Raw genomic sequence first — 15,933 nt, forward strand, 5'->3', positions numbered from 1 at the left:
ATACTGATTAGAACAGTCTGAACATACTGTGATGAAAGAGTATTGAAACAAGCTGTGAAACCCACAAAATAATTTGATTCACATTTGATAATGTAAGTTAAACCATAGTTCAGTTAATTTTAAAGCTAGGCCTAAACAATTTAGTTTTTAAATCCATCTTTTGCAATTCATTATAGGCAGAAGCCTTAGTTAGTTTTCTGGCTGCCTGCTCTGTGAGGTCAGGAATTGACAGCTTTACTCACTGTATAAAATATGACTATAATTTAAAGAGCATCTTGAAATGGTTCTGTAGGTGCCCAGTTGTTTTCCTTGGAAAATGAGAAAAAGGTTTCTAATGCCTGATGTTCAATTTGAAATTTCTATGCACTTCATGATTTAAAATGTCCTACACTTCTGTTATTTTAAAATAATAAAACAGTTAAAAGTGTAATGTTGTTTACTAAAATCAAATAAACTCAGTCATCCTGAGTCTAATGAAGGTTTGTAAAAGTGTTTTCTATAAACAACCAAGTTCTAGGGCTTATCTGCTGTGCAAGCATTCAGCATTGCTTATGTTCCGTGACAAAGGCAGTGAATGGGAGTGAGAGCTTTAATTCAGGTGTACAACTACAGGATCTGGCATAGCAGACAGCCCTCAGCTCTTCCTCAGGGCTTGCATCTTGTATTCTGCTCATGGTTAGAACTTTCCACAAATCCAACAGTTACGCTAACAATGCTGAATTAGCAAAAGGTATCTGGCCAAAAATGAAGAATCTTAAAAAACTCAGGAAGAAGTAGAAAATAACTTTAAAAGTAAAGGTTAGTTTTCTCAGTGGAAATAAATTTGCTTCAGCAATTGGATTTCCTTTTAGTATGTTCCATTTACAGTTTCATTGATTCAGATAATTTCTTTTGCAATCCAATCCTTACTGGCCCCTCTCCATGCATAGTTTCCATTATTTTCTCCTAATAGTTTAAGTTCCAATGTGAGCTTTCAGTATTATTTAATATGCAACTCACAGGATGCATGGATGGTTTCTAATGTTTACTGAGAGCCCAGTTGGTTCTTCCTGACCAACTCTGGTCCTAAAGAGCAGCAAAACCAAGGCATTTTTTACACGTGCAAGATGTTTTATCTATCTCTGAATGTTGATTGCATCCAGCCACTTAGGCTTTTTTGTTCTACTGCTGTAGTTGTTGTCAGCCACTCTGCTGTGATTTATCAACCAGGCTGTCACAGATGGCTTTGTACTGCTTAATTAAGGATAACTTTTCTCTGTGGGATTGGATTTGTCTTCTTACTAGTATTTCAAAACCATACAGTGCAATCTTTTTATTCTTGTGTGGGAGAAGTTCCCAAAATGCACTCTTCTGCATTTCCTACCCCATTAATCCCAAATCTTACATCCCTTTAAAAATATGTGAGAATGTGTGATTGAAAGCACAGGTCTGATGTACAGACATTTTAAAGTAAACAAGCTCTGCTCCTGAATGATGTCTTTTGCTTCAGTCTGAACATGCACCCAAACCCTAATTTACAATTGAGAAGCTTCCTCCAGAATCCCTTTCAGGATAAAAATTTTCAAAATAGGTGACTAAATTTAGGCTTAGACGTCTATACTTGGGTATTTGAGAAGCTTCGAAGTGACAGATTGCTCTGAAGTTGGTATTGAGCTACAGTTTGTAGAAAACTTGAAATATTCTAGTGAGATGGAAGAGACAAGGTTTAATTAGCATTGTAATGTGTGTAATTTTCACAGCTCTTTGTCTCTCCAGCCCCCTTTCTGAAGCTAAATCAGGCAGTCTAGCTCTAGCTATATTTACTTCAGTCTTTTGCATTCTCTGCTTCACTGACTTTAAACAATGTCAGTTTGCAAGCAGTGAAGGAAAAACTCAGATATGGAAAGACTTATTATGGAATGCTGAAACACAGAGAATAACTCTTGGAGGGATTACATGGAGCTCTGAGCAGGGAAATGAAGGCTTTCAGATCTCTGAACTCTCTGTGACATGAACAATGACTGTGCACAGTCACGAGAGCCAGAACCCAAGGAAGTGTCCCTGCATGGCGCTGAGCACCTTGGGCAAACACAGGAAGCTTTTGTTTGGCTTTCCCTGAGGTAGGTTTTGGCGTGGCACAGCGTGAGCGTGTGCTGTCCCTGGGCAGCTGTGTGCTGCTGTGCTGTGGGGCAGTGCCACTCGGCAGGGACAGGAGCCTTTCTTTGCTCTGTGGCGTTGGACCGATGGATCTGCACAGGGGAGCCTGCGCTCGCACGGACACATTTCCTTGGCTCCTTGTCATCTTCCCATGCCACCTGCTGTGTATGACACTGGAAAATCCCTTCCTAGAGTAAATGTATGTCCCCCCTTTTTGCCTGGACTTGTCAAGGGTAGACATCACACATGACTGTGCTTTGAGATGTGTTGTTTGTCCGCAGAGTACACTGGCCCTCGCTCCTGGATTCTCTGGGGAGGGGGGAATGTTTGTTGTTCTGATCTGCTCTGCCTGTGTGGGCAGGTACCTGTGCAAGCTGGAACAGCTGTGCTTCAGACAAATGGAACTATGCAAATCCTCAGCCTGATTAACACTGTCCAGCAGAAAAGACAAAAAACAGTTGGAAATGCAAATAGTTGCTTCCAAGAGGAAACTACTGTCAAAAAATGAGGTGAACGTGTACTTGAGTAGAGAGAAGTTAAAATAGAGGATTTTTTTTCCACTCTCCATATCCCCCTTTTTTAAATGGGAATGGGAACTGGAATTTTGTGTAAGACATACCCTAAGATACAATTGCCCCGTTTTCATTTTCACAGTGGTTGTGTTGTGCTTCTCCGTGACCTGATGTAATATGAAACGCATGTAATTGGTTTGTCTGTTACCCTGTAACACCCATTTTGAGAGGAACAGCCATGTTCCTTGTATATGATAGATGACCTCTGTTTATGTGGTACTTGGTTCTTTCATAGTAATGAAATCCTTGGAATCCCTACAGCCATGGAGTGTAACCCACCCTCTCAACATCTTTTTGGTGCATGAGTCACAAAATAATATTCCTGCTTGTCTTTAGGGAGGCCAGGCAATTCATGTATCTCTTCTGTGTCAAGCTTTCTAACAAAGAACTTCTTCAAAATTTCACTTGATAGAAGAAGAAACTCTTTACTTGTAAAATAAAACTGTTTGAAAGGAGAGATTAATTATTTGAAAATTTGTGGATCTTCCTGCATTCTGCTGGGTATGTTTATCTGTGGGTAGCGTAAGGGTTTGAAAATATCAAGAACACAAAAGGAAAAATGAATATGAATGGCACATAGTTGAGGAAGGAAGAGATTCTTGCCTTGTGAATCAGGAATGAGTTCCAGAGGGTGCAGAGTTACCCCATGGATACTGCAGCTGATAGACATGAGACACCTTTACTTTTGTGTTTGTAAAAAATACTGTTTATAGACAAATGTTCAGGAGTATTGTATGAAAAGTAAAGGGGAGTTCAGTGGGTATGGGAGTGCTTGCTACCTTCCCCTGCTACATGACATCTCCCAGAACAATCTAGAAAACATTGATTAAAATGCATTAATAGTTAATATTACAATGCTCACACTCTGTCAGATTTATCTTTCTCTTAGATGTCTGAGCCAGCTTTGGGAACAGTACAACTGGTTCCTGCTCTCATGCCCTCCAGGTTACTGTTTATAATTACATTCTTCCCGTCTTATTGGTATTTCATTAAACAGGAGACCTACAAGAATTGTGATAAAAGCCTTATGGCTATGCTGTGCAGTTTTGAAGTGCTTTCTTGCATTTGTATCTTGAAAATAGCAAGAGTTGTTGGGGATGAGAGCAGAGTCTCTCTGCTTACAGATGCTTGCAAGGAGAGCTATTTTTTTTTTCTGTATTAAAACCAAAAGAAACAAAGACCCCCAAATAAACCAACAACACAAAGCTCCATGTATTCCCAGTTCTCAGAAACAATTTATATTGCATTAAAAACATTGCTATTCATCATTAACTCAAAATTATAAATGTATCTCCATTTAAACCAATCAAACATATTTAAAGATATATATACAGCGATTTTTTTTCATTTTCAATCTTGATATCCAGTTACTTTAACATCAAATAGCATACCCTTTATCTAGTTCAATAAATGTTGACATTGTACACCTGTTTGCAGGAATATTTAACTCCCAAGTATAGATTTATAGCTATTTCTAATTGTAATCAGATGCAAATTAATATAGTTCCCTCCCTACATTTTAACTGAAGTATAATAATCTGTAATTTTAAGGAAATACAGGATTTTGGTGAGACAAAACTTGTATTTCTGGTTTTTTTCAGTCATAAATGGGAGAACTGCAGTGCTGTGGAATTTTTCTTGCTAGTATTTTAGCTGGTAGACTAAACATGCTTTGACAGAGTGACATTGCATGAATATTTCAGGTTTATTACCAGTTTATATGGTCTGTATATTTTTTTCTACAATGCAGTCTTTTGCTTGTGTTGTGTACTGTAAAATAGGAATTAAGGGCACATCAGGACTTTTTCTCTACCTTGCTAGCTGTGAGTTGTTAGTATTTTATCTAAGGCACCATGACTTTCTTTTTACTTCTTGCTAGAGTGCCACGATTGATCTTGTAATTTCTCTTGTCCTCACTGCCGCCTTCTCTAGGTTTTTTCTCTGTGTCCCTGAGGTATCTTTTAGGATGCTGGAAGGTGTACCTGTCTGATTAGAAGGAAAATAAAAATTAAGATGTGGGGCTCATTTTCCTCTCCCCACTCCTCTTGCCTTCTCCCTGGAGCATTCCCCAGCCTCTTCTGTGGGTGTGCTGGGAGTCCTCACACTGCCCAGCCTGGGGCCAGACCGGGCCAGAGTGCAGAACAGCAAACTAGGAAAACATGGCAGGGTGGTCTTGGAGAATTCATATCATCGGGGAGAGCAAGGAGATTTAGAAAGATGTGGGAACAAATCTGCCTGTTCCTGTTACATCTTTATAGGGTGGGTGCTTTGCATTTTAATCCCTGGTTGCTGTATCTCAGGAAGCAGTGGAAACACATGCAGCATCCAAGAAAAAGGCAGCTGTCTCCTCTCTGTGTGCTCCTTGCCACAGGTCCCTGCCACTTCTCTTGTCTGAGTGCTCATGTTAATGCAGTAAATAAATTTATTGAAAAATTACTTCTTTGAAGAAGAAAAGAAAAAAAAAGCTACCTTCAGTACACATAGTTCCTGGATGATGTAGTAATGTGAAAGCAAAAAAAAAATCTGTAGGTATGTTAAGAAATTTGAGTTTCGTCATTTGATAAGTACATAAGAGAAGCTTCCTTTCTGCCCTTCCCATACTTTGTCACCCCTCTGAGATATATGATTCCTAACCAGCAGAAAGAAGGGGGATAATCTGGATATTTTTGCTTGGACAGCTAATGAGTTGTTATTGTGGAGGTTTGTGGTATTCATTTGTTTTCCTCCATGCATTGTTTTTTGAGTTTGTTTTATTTCAACCCGGAATCACAAAACTTATCATCACTCAGTAAAATTTGTATTTGTATGTCTGGTTGGGCTAATGTAGAAGAGTTTGCTGTACATAATTTAGAAACATGTCCAATTCTACAAGTAAAATTTAATATTCTGGTTACCAGGGGGCTACAGAGTAGGACTGAGACTTCTTACTGATGATGTAAAGTGTGTGGTGTCCACAGAAGTCAGAGTGGCCAGGGAACATTTACAGTGGTTGGGCAGTAATTCACCTGCAAGCCAATGTTCCCTTTCAGTGTTTCATGTCCTCTGTGTGGAGCAAATTGTCTTGCTCAGACTGAGTCTGAAAAGCAGCGGCTGCTGCAGTCCAGAATGGGACTTGAAAGTAAGTGCAGATTATGATTCAAAACATAGGGCTATTATTCATTGTGCTTTCGTATTTTGAACTCAATGGGGGAATGTCAAGCATCTATGAATATAAATATGGAAAAGTTCTGTAACATCTGCTACTAATTTCTGCCAGATGAAAGTGGTAATTATGATGATTTTTTTTTTGTTGATGATGCTGATATGTTGGCCTAAACAAATTCACTTGCAGACTCTGAATACCTAATTGAAAATACATGATTGTATCACCAAATTGTTGACTTAGTTCTCATTTAAATTTTAAATTTGTTTTCATTTGCTGGAGAGTTTATGGCTTGCTGCTTTAGTGCAAAAAATATTGCAATGAAATCAGGCATTTTTAATGCATTAAATGAAAAGAATGGTTAGAGATATTGGATTTGTGCAGTTGGATTTTAGGAATTGGATTACATTATTCAGTTATTTTTAGGTGGTACAATAACTTTGTTAAAATAACCTTGTGTCTTTCAAACAAACCAGACTTCACTGAGGCTTTTATCTTGTCTGCTGTCACCAGTGCAAACCCTTGCTGTTGTGGGTGATGCTCTTCCATCTTGCTTTTTCCTACACTGTTGTGGAGTGCTTTTGACATCTAAGGACAGTGACCAAGTGGCGGGAAGGCTGTTAAATCGTTGAATGCTCAGTGGTGTTTTCTGTCCTGTAAAGGATTTCTCTGGAGTGAACACAGCGTAGACACAAAATATGGTAATTTTCTAGATTCTTGAGAGTGCACCACAATTCTTGTTTCATAAGGATGCCTGAGATAAGAGACTAAAACATTTAAACTATGTATGAAAGAAGCATAGCTCATCTTTGTGTTACAGAGAGATGCTTGTTCTGTCCTTGTTTTCTTAGATATGGGTGAGAGCTTCTGAGAGAGAGAGCTTCTGAGTTCTCCTGTTTGTGCTCTTGTGGCCCCAGTGGAAATTGGGTTTTGGAAGTTGATAGTGTTATGGACGAGACTTGGCTGGCCCTGGTATGATGCTTCATAAAGGATTTGTCTTGCTACTCTTCTGTGTCCTTTGTATGTGCATGTATGGGCACTTAAACAGCACAAGGATTTTGAACTCATGGGCACCTGAGATAGTTACAAAATGGAGAACTCTTAGCGTTGTAGTGTGTTCTTTAGTTTGCTCATTGTATTGCACTGTTCAGTTATTAATTATATTAATTCAAGTTGGTTTGCCCCTTTTCCCCCGTTCTAAGTTAATAATGGTTCTGCCCAGGGTTCCCTTTCCCGCCCTTGCCGGTGTAGTTTTGTGTCAGTCATCCGTTGTATTGCACTGTTCAGTTATTAGTTATATTAATTCAAGTTGGTTTGCCCTTTTTCCTCCGTTCCTTCCTTCTAAGTTAATAATGGTTCTGCCCAGGGTTCCCTTTCCCGCCCTTGCAGGTGTAGTTTTGTGTCAGTCATCTATCCCCTCCCTTGTCTCCTTAGTTACACCCCCCACTCAGTTTATCCCTCCCCTGTCCCTCAGCTGATTTGCATGTATCTATTTGGTTTTCCCCTTCCAGGCTCCCTGTCCATCATTCCGTGCTCCATCCCAGTTTTCCAGATTCTTCTCTCTGGGGCATAGGGTGATTGGTTCAGGGGCCTGGGCCCCTTCCCAACTTATTCCCCTTGGTTCCCTTGTGTGTCATTCATTTTGGTTCTGTACTTTGATTTGCCCGAGGAAGGGTGCCACCTTCCTTTATAATTTCCTTGCACCCTGCCCTCAGGGCGTTTGCCCGCTTGTGTTCTCCCTGGTTGAATGAACTGACCACTTTGCTGTGGACATCTGCCTGCCTCTCTCTTCTTTGTCGGTCGCTTGGGACTCTCTCGGCCTCGTCCAGGGGTGCAGCCTCCCCACCAACAGCCATGGGAGGTCACCCTAGGCAGCTGTCCGTGCGAGCCAGCCTCGGACCCAGAGCGCTGCAGCACCCAGACAGCTGCCCCACCGACTGCTGGCTGGGGCTGTTGGCTAGCCAGGCTGCCAGTTTGCACCCCAGCATCTTAGCAGGAGGGAACTGACTCAGGTACAGTTTCACTGATGACTTTCAGAATTGGTCTCTGTTGCCATTCTCGGGGTTGGCTGTTTGTTCTCTGCCCCCGAGGTGAGTTGGGGGGTCCAGGGAACAGCCCCAGGCTCTGAAGAATGAGACTGGACTCTCTGGAGTTCGATCTTCGGATTGTTTATTGTATCTTATCTATAGAATGTTCTCCCTGCCGGACAGAGGTCTGACCAGCAAGGCAGCCACAACGCTCTCCATCCTCCCCGAGGCGGTGCTGCCCTTTTATACTATAAACTACGTACATCATATTTACTTTTATTTTCCAATACCTATCACCTATGTTAGACAGTGCATTTCTACTCTAAACCAATCCCCAAGTGCCAACATCACAGCAGAAGATGGAGAACAAGAAGAAGAAAGAAGGATGAGACACGCCCTGTTCCCTCCATCTTGTCCCGATTACCCTTATACCAAAAATCTTAAAACATATTTTCACCCCGTGTGCACCTTGTAGATACACCCATTAAACCTGTGTGACCTTCCAGCCCTCATACCAAACTGGCAATTCATTTGCAGGATCAAAGTCCAGCCACCAAATGTTCCGGGCATCATGCCAAGATCTCCGAGCCCCCCAATGGGGTCTCGGCTCTCGACGTGGTCTCGGGAGGCTCCACACATCCGAAGTGATGTGCTGAGTTCCCACAGCCATCTTGATAAAACACGGGCTGCCTTTTCAGTCACTTAGCCTAGTTCTGGTTCCTGTCCAATATACAGGTTATCTCATGGCTTTCAGCAGTAAGTGTGGTTGTAATAGAGCCGAACTGCTAAAAGTCTTTCTGTAGCAACAGAAAGCACAGGGGAGCTGACTTGCTGACAGCATCATAGACGCTTCTGGCAGAACATATGCAGGTGTCAGTGATGCTGGGAGTGTGAACCTGGCTGCTTGGAAGAGCCCTCGTTGGGCTCCGTGGGTGTGGAGGAGGAGCTGAGGAAGTGAGCCGGACTTCCCTGGCACTCAGCAGGATGAAGGGACGCTCCCGGTGCTCGGAGGAGCGCACGGCAGGGGCTCGGCATTGCGACCTAGGGGGAACAAGGAAAGGTGAGGGGTCAGCTATAGCATTTAGAGGCTGAGTCAGTCAGAAACACCTGGAGTGAAGAGAGGCATCAGGTGAGATTCTTGCTGCACAGAGCACGCTATTACAAGGCTGTTTGTAAATATCATTGGCTAAGGGATAGTCATATAACAGTGTGTACTTGTTTTTAATTTAAAAAAAAAGGAGAAAAACTGATGAAAATCCAGTAGTAGGGAATCAAAGGCAATTTAGGTGTCACAGGATGTTCACTTTTGTTTGAATAGCATGTGAAAGAGGGAATTTAAATGTCTTGCAACAGACAGATTGGTCTCACAGCCTTTGTGTGACTACTCATCAAACCTGGAATACAATTCCAGAGCTGTAAATGTAAATTGGCTCGTGTTTTGATACCATATCTGGGGATAGTGCTATAGATTACCTGGGGTATTATTTTGTGATATTTGTATTGCAGTAGTGTATCTGAACATGTGAATATTTTGTAGCAGATGTATGAATTTGCACAGGAACCTGATAAGTCTTGAATATTTTATGTAACAGAATATATTAAAAAACACGGCAATATTGTCTCTTTCAACAAGTAATTGTAATATTAATAAGAGATATTTCCACATATTCAGTGTTAAAAAAAACGTACATTTTCAGAAGAACAGAGGTTGTGCAAGAAGAACAATTGTGTGACATGAAGAAATAGAATTTTTATGAAGCAGGTTGTGCACAGCAAAGCTGATGGGACTGTCTGTTTCACTTTGAGAAGTATTATGAGAGATGAGAGAAGGTACGCAAGAAAAGAGGCAAACAGGCCAGGACCTTGTTATAGTATTTTGTGTAATGGCTCCCTCTTTATATTTCAAAGGGATGTTAAGCTGGACTCAGCATAAAAACTCCCACATGGAGCCTTCTGTATGTAGAACTGATGTGGTATAAACCAAAGACTGGCCTTTCCCCCCAGCCCCTTTTAATACCCAAAATAATTGGCAGATTGAGAAGGTTTTCCTTATTTATTTTGATAGAGCTTTGAATAAAATGTCAATGCATTTTTACTTGCTTGAAATGTCATGCATTTTACTTTCCAATTTTCCCTTGCTATCTAAGGGCAGTTCCTTGGATAATGTAATTTCTTTATTAAAATGTATGAAAGAGTTGTTTACATTGAGGACTGCTTCATATTTCATCTAGTCTAGTTTGCAAATGTAAACAGGAACATTGAATCTTGCTTTTTTTGTTTCCTATTTCATTGTTGTTGGAGCATCTCTTGAGATTCAAGTAAAATACTTTATGAAAATACCTGTGAGTTCCTAGCTAGTTATAAATTTAAACTACTTTTAAAAGCAGCTCAGGCAGGTTTGATCTGGATGGGAACAGCATAAAAGCAAAATGATTTAACAAAGATTCACTGAACTGCTTAGTTTTGAGCAGCATCTAAACGTTCGTATTGTAGCCTTTTCATGAATTTGTTAATATAGCCAAGAGATTTCAGAGGATTGCATTTAAAAGCAATTGTTGCTGTTGAGACACCTTAATTGCCCAGACTTTTTGAGTGTTTAATCCTTATTGCTTAGCAGCATTCTCAGCTACTCTGTAACTACCATGGAAATCCTGCTTCCTCATATTCTAGTTCTTCAGGAAAAATACCTGAGGTTTCTTCTGATGAGATCCAAGTGGAACCCAAACCTTGTAGCTCCCACGAGTGGAAACTGTAACTGTAAATCTGAAGTTTAAGAGTCAAAAGAATGCTAGACCACATATTATCACATTTCTGTGACTCAGGTATTTTGAAATGGTTTATTGTATAATGAATTGCTGTGCCAAGGTGCCATGAAGCATGAGTGGCTCATAATGGTCAGTGTTGTAAGCAAAGCCACTAAACAATACACAATCATGGAAGGAAGAAGTAAGTTCATTACTGCAAATCAGCAAAGCTGAGGTGACTTTGCTGTGGAAAGCTTAAAAGTGACTTCAGCACAGCATGTCAAGGATGTTTGGAAGTTTTAAAAACTTCCTTCCTGAAAGCCAAATGCTATGTCAGTGCATTTGAAATGTTGCTCTTTTGAGCTACACCAATTTTGTAGGCTAGACTAGAATATAAACGCAGCATTTTAAACAACCTTGGCTTTGCTCTGCTGGACTATAGTCGCTTGCCACACTCTGAGGCCTCCCTGGTGTGGAGAGCTGATGTCACCGTAATAACTCAGTTCTTTGAATGTCATTAAATATCATTAAACATGTTTACCCCTATAGTCTGCCCCCTCATGAGACCATGTCTTGCAGCGTCACCTAACCCACGGTGTGTGGGAGGTTCTGTGTGTGGCTCTGGAGGGTGTGAGAGCCCAGCTCCTCCTGAGCTGTGCCTTGCCTTCCACAGAGCTGGGTCTTGCTGCTGGCTGTGATACCCTGCGTGCACTGGACTTTGAACCTCTCGTTAGGTACCACTTCAAAGCACTGTTGGGTTGTGGAGTTTGGTACTATGGCCCTTATTTTGCACATGGCAGTCTGGGCATCATGGTACTAAGGGATTTATCTTGGTATTAAAGTACACATCTCATCACTAAGATGACAACAGAAAAGGAGATTGCTTCATGGCTCTCTTCAGTACGATCACAGCATTTAAATCTTCGGATCACAATATCCCTGAACAAATCTACTGAACTTTTCACAGACCCGTATCTGGTATTTCTAACATGGTAGCCTTGATGGAGGTGAAAACTGAAAAATATCAGATAGGATTTAGGATATCTGAAGCTACTACTATATGACTTTCATGTGGACATGCGAGAAATAAAGGAGGCATTATCACCCAGCTGTAACTCTAAGCTAAAGGCACACAAACTTTCTGAAGCTCAATGTGCCTTCAAGTTTGCATACTACACCCTGCTTTTATCAGCTTCATTTTGCATTACAGAAAGCTGCTGATGGATCACTCCTGAGATCTCTCCCAGCCTACAGAGCAGTGTCTGAGGTGTGACACGGAAGCCAAAATGCTCTTAGCTGCTGTGGAGCCATCCTTGGTGCTGTACAAGGCCTCTGAAGGGTACCGGTAAATCTGTTCCTTCAGCCTTCCTCATGGAGATGCAGAGAGGGAATGGTATTGCTGGCACTCAGACCACAAAGGGTCTGCTCAGGCTGTGTCCTAACAGCCCAGACAAGCCACTGCATTTTAGACTTCATTGCTTTTGCACTTCATATTTCTTAGAGAAAATTCCAGGTGATTTGATGCCTCTTCTAGCTCTTGCCTGCAGGCCCTTTGCTATCACTAACCCTAAGTTTGTGGAAATAGCATAGCACTGAAAATAGTTAAAGCTTTATGAGAGCAAAAGGCTTTCCTGTATTTCAGTAGGGTGTAAAGAAAAGTCTTCTGTGTAACGTCAAGGATTTCAGAATTGGGTATAAACACAAAAGTTGTTTTACCAGGAGAAACACTAAAGAAATCTGCAGGATGAGTTTCTGACAGAAGAACATGAGGGTTTTATATTATTTTGACAGTGAGAACTGAAGGCTATGCAATAGGGAGCCATTTTTCATCAGCAAGAGTAAGCTTAATTTAAAATTGTGTTCATAAATGTCATCGTTTCAATCTTAAAGAATGCCTGTCAAAATGCATAGCAAAGTTAATTATAAGGAAATAACTGTACTTCAAATTATAGTTTCTATTATTATAAATTTCTCAATAATTTTGGATTGCATACAGGTATGTAAGAATCAACTAGTTTATTATAAAAATAGTTTATAAGGAAAAACCCATCAAAGACTGACTTTGAGGACTTTCAAGTGGATATAAGGTAAAATGCTGCAGAAGAACACATAGTCAGTGACAGTGTGTATATATTGTGCTATAAGGTTGTCATCAGTTTTGTCTCAAGTTCTTTCTTTCTGTCCCATTTTTCCTTCAATCATGTGCAAGGATGTTTTTTTCCCATTGTCATGACAGTAAGAGTGAGCCTCATTGCATAATACCATCATCTGCACTATAAATACACAACAAACCATAGCAGGAGTCAGTGTATAAAACTGAGTTTTAAGCAAGGTTTATGGGTTTATTGGGAATTTCTGGAGCAATATTATTGAAGTATCTACTGCAGTAGGTCTTCTGCAGTAAGACCCTATTGAGGGAGGGGAAGCACATTGTCCGGATCACTGAGATGTGATCCACCTGTCTTGTGGTAAAACTCAGAGGATCTTTGGACTTTCAGACACTGTAATGGGGTAGTATTAAATTGCTTCTGGTAGTAAAAGATAATCATGTCTTGCAGTGGGTTGACCAGAAGTTTTGAAAATTATAATCCAGGGTTTCTATCTGAAAACTGATAAGTAGTTTAGAGTTTAAGTGTGGTTGAAGACAATAGGGCCATGGATTTCAAATACTTGTTTTTTGAAACAGAAACCTTGACCTTGCAATTGCTTCTTTTTTTTTCTTTCTTCTCTCAGCCTTAAAAGGCTTTTATTCTTATTTCAGAAACATAAAAATTTACGTCTTTAATTGTAAGATAATTTGTAGATTATGTTCTTTACTGATTTAGAAAAATAACTTTACAACAACATTCTGAGGCAGTGTAAAAGCCTGGGTCTGCAGTGGCACGTGTATAATGGTGTATATGGCAACAGTAAGGCATTTGCAGCCGCTCTTTCAGTCCTTGTTATACTGTTGTATTGATTATATACAACTTCAAAGCAGTGAAAAGGGATCAACGTAGCACAGTGCCTCACTACACAAGGAAGTGCTTTGTTTACAGGGCCCTCAAGGAATGCTCCCCTCACTCAGGAGCCCCTCATCTCCTGGCATGTAATTTCCATTAGGTTACGTAAGCTGGCTTCACGCCATGCTAGCCTACTTAGGGCAACTCCATCAGTGCTGCCGTGCTGGAGAGGGGAGAAAAACAGCCCTACGTGACAGTTGGTCTGGTTATTCTTTTCTCGTTTGCTTGGAGATGAGTGGTGTGTGACAGGGTGACATAACTCAGGCTGGAGGTCTGCATGGCTTGCTGTGTTCTGTGTGGGAGTTGACCTCCAAGGGGAAATCAACAGTCATGAAATGGAGAATTATGGAAAACCGTGCAAAGGAGAGCTTTCATCCTGACTCCCGCTAAACTGATGCTGCCATGCAAACTAGAATCTTAGAAATTTTAATTGTCTACCAGTGGAAAAGACTGAACGTTATCTCCTGCTGTAGCTTGAATGTTTCCCTCTTCCCTGTGAAAGATCTGTTCGTGGAACCTTACAAAAGTATGATATGTGAGTAACCCAACTGAATTTTGGGCTGGACGTAGGAGCACTTTGAGATGATGTGCTGTGTCTAAACTGAAAGGAAAATAAAGGGAAGCAAGGGTGGTAAAATGTCATTTGTGATAGAAGGGATGTCTGGTGTTTCCCAATTTGTCCTAGTGAACTGTAAAAGAAAAATATGTAGTAAAATATTTGACATAAAACATAGTAGTGTTAAACACCTCATTTTGAGAAGGCACTTCAATTAAAATTATAGAGAATAAGAAGTGTTCATTGACATCTGCCAATAAAGTAATTGTATTACTGAGTTTTCAGCCAGACATAGGATATGCAAAGCTGTGGGAGACAACAGCCTACATGCTGGCCATCCATTGATTTTTAGCAGCCTTTAGCATTCCTAAGAAACGGGCTTTGCTGTTTCAGCTTTTCCACAAAATCTTTATCTAATTGGCAGACTCCTGCAAGAGAACAATGTTGCCAGGAAGACAATGATGGCATGTGCCAGAGTCATTGAATCACAGAATTTTCTAGGTTGGAAGAGACCTTTAAGATCATCGAGTCCATCCCATCTTCTAACACCTTGACTAGATCATGGCACCAAGTGCCAGATCCAGTCTTTTTTCAAACACATCGAGGGATGGTGACTCCACCACCTCCCTGGGAAGATGATTCCAGTATTTGACCACTCTTTCTGTGAAAAACTACCTGGTGGTTTCTGGAGACACAATTCTTCAGTTTCCCTGCCAGCTCCTGGGCTCCAGACACGACCTGATTAGTGCTGCCAAATGCTTTTTGCTGCTGCTCAGCAGATCTGTCAAAGGCAGCAGAAACACAAGCCATTTTCTTTGTATATGCTGGAGACTTTCTTTCCTGAACGATTCTGCACTGCATTTTGGGGAGAGATTTTAGATCTAAGAAGACCAGCATGAGCTTAGAAAACATTTGGGATTTGTGCTGCAGAAGTTGGTGTATTACCCTTCCCCTCTGCTGTTGGTGAGCAGGGCAGTGGATTCCCTGTGGTCGCTGTTTCAAAACAAAGATTTAGAGATAAGGAAAACAACTTCATTTGGTTTAATGTTTCCAGGTAACACAGGGGCCTGCTATTTCTATGGTGTAAGGGGATAACTGAGTCTCCTTAGTGCAACTGGAAAGATACCACTTGAATGTTAAAGAGCGTTAGACTTTTGAATAAAGTAGCGATGTGTGGGGCAGCCCCCATGGCAGGCGCTGTTGGGGTGGTAACCCTTCAGAGAGCCATCCCCTCTGGGCACGGGGGACCAGCTCCCCCAGCCCACCTTGCACTCAGGCCCGGGTGTAGTGGGGCGTGCGCGACCAGGAGCTGAAGGACGGCTCTTGACACGGAGTAGATCCAGCAGGGTTTACTGAGGATAGGTCTGAGGGTCCAGATCGGGTGAGGGTAAGGAGAGGAGCAGGGCACGCACGCACGAACACAACCACAGCTGAAGGAGATCAGTGGCAGAACCCAGAACAAGGGAGGGGCCAGGGTAAATAACCAGCGGAAGGTAGGAGGGGTCAGGATACAAACTATCCAGTGGGGAAGGGAGGCCAGGGAGCAGTTGAGGTGGGGTGACATGGGCTACACCAATGAGGGAGTGGAATGAGGGCGGTCTTTAAAGGAGAACCAACAGGGGAACAGAAAGCATAGAACCTTCTGGAACGGGGAACGAACTACAGTTGATTGACAAGAGCGCATTTGCATTGCCAAACAAGGAATCATTGGAAGTTGTGCCAGCTTCTCGCACTGTCTCAACAACAGTATTTTC

This window comes from Geospiza fortis, unplaced genomic scaffold (assembly GCF_000277835.1).
Source record: "Geospiza fortis unplaced genomic scaffold, GeoFor_1.0 scaffold614, whole genome shotgun sequence".
In the NCBI taxonomy this organism is placed as follows: domain Eukaryota; kingdom Metazoa; phylum Chordata; class Aves; order Passeriformes; family Thraupidae; genus Geospiza; species Geospiza fortis.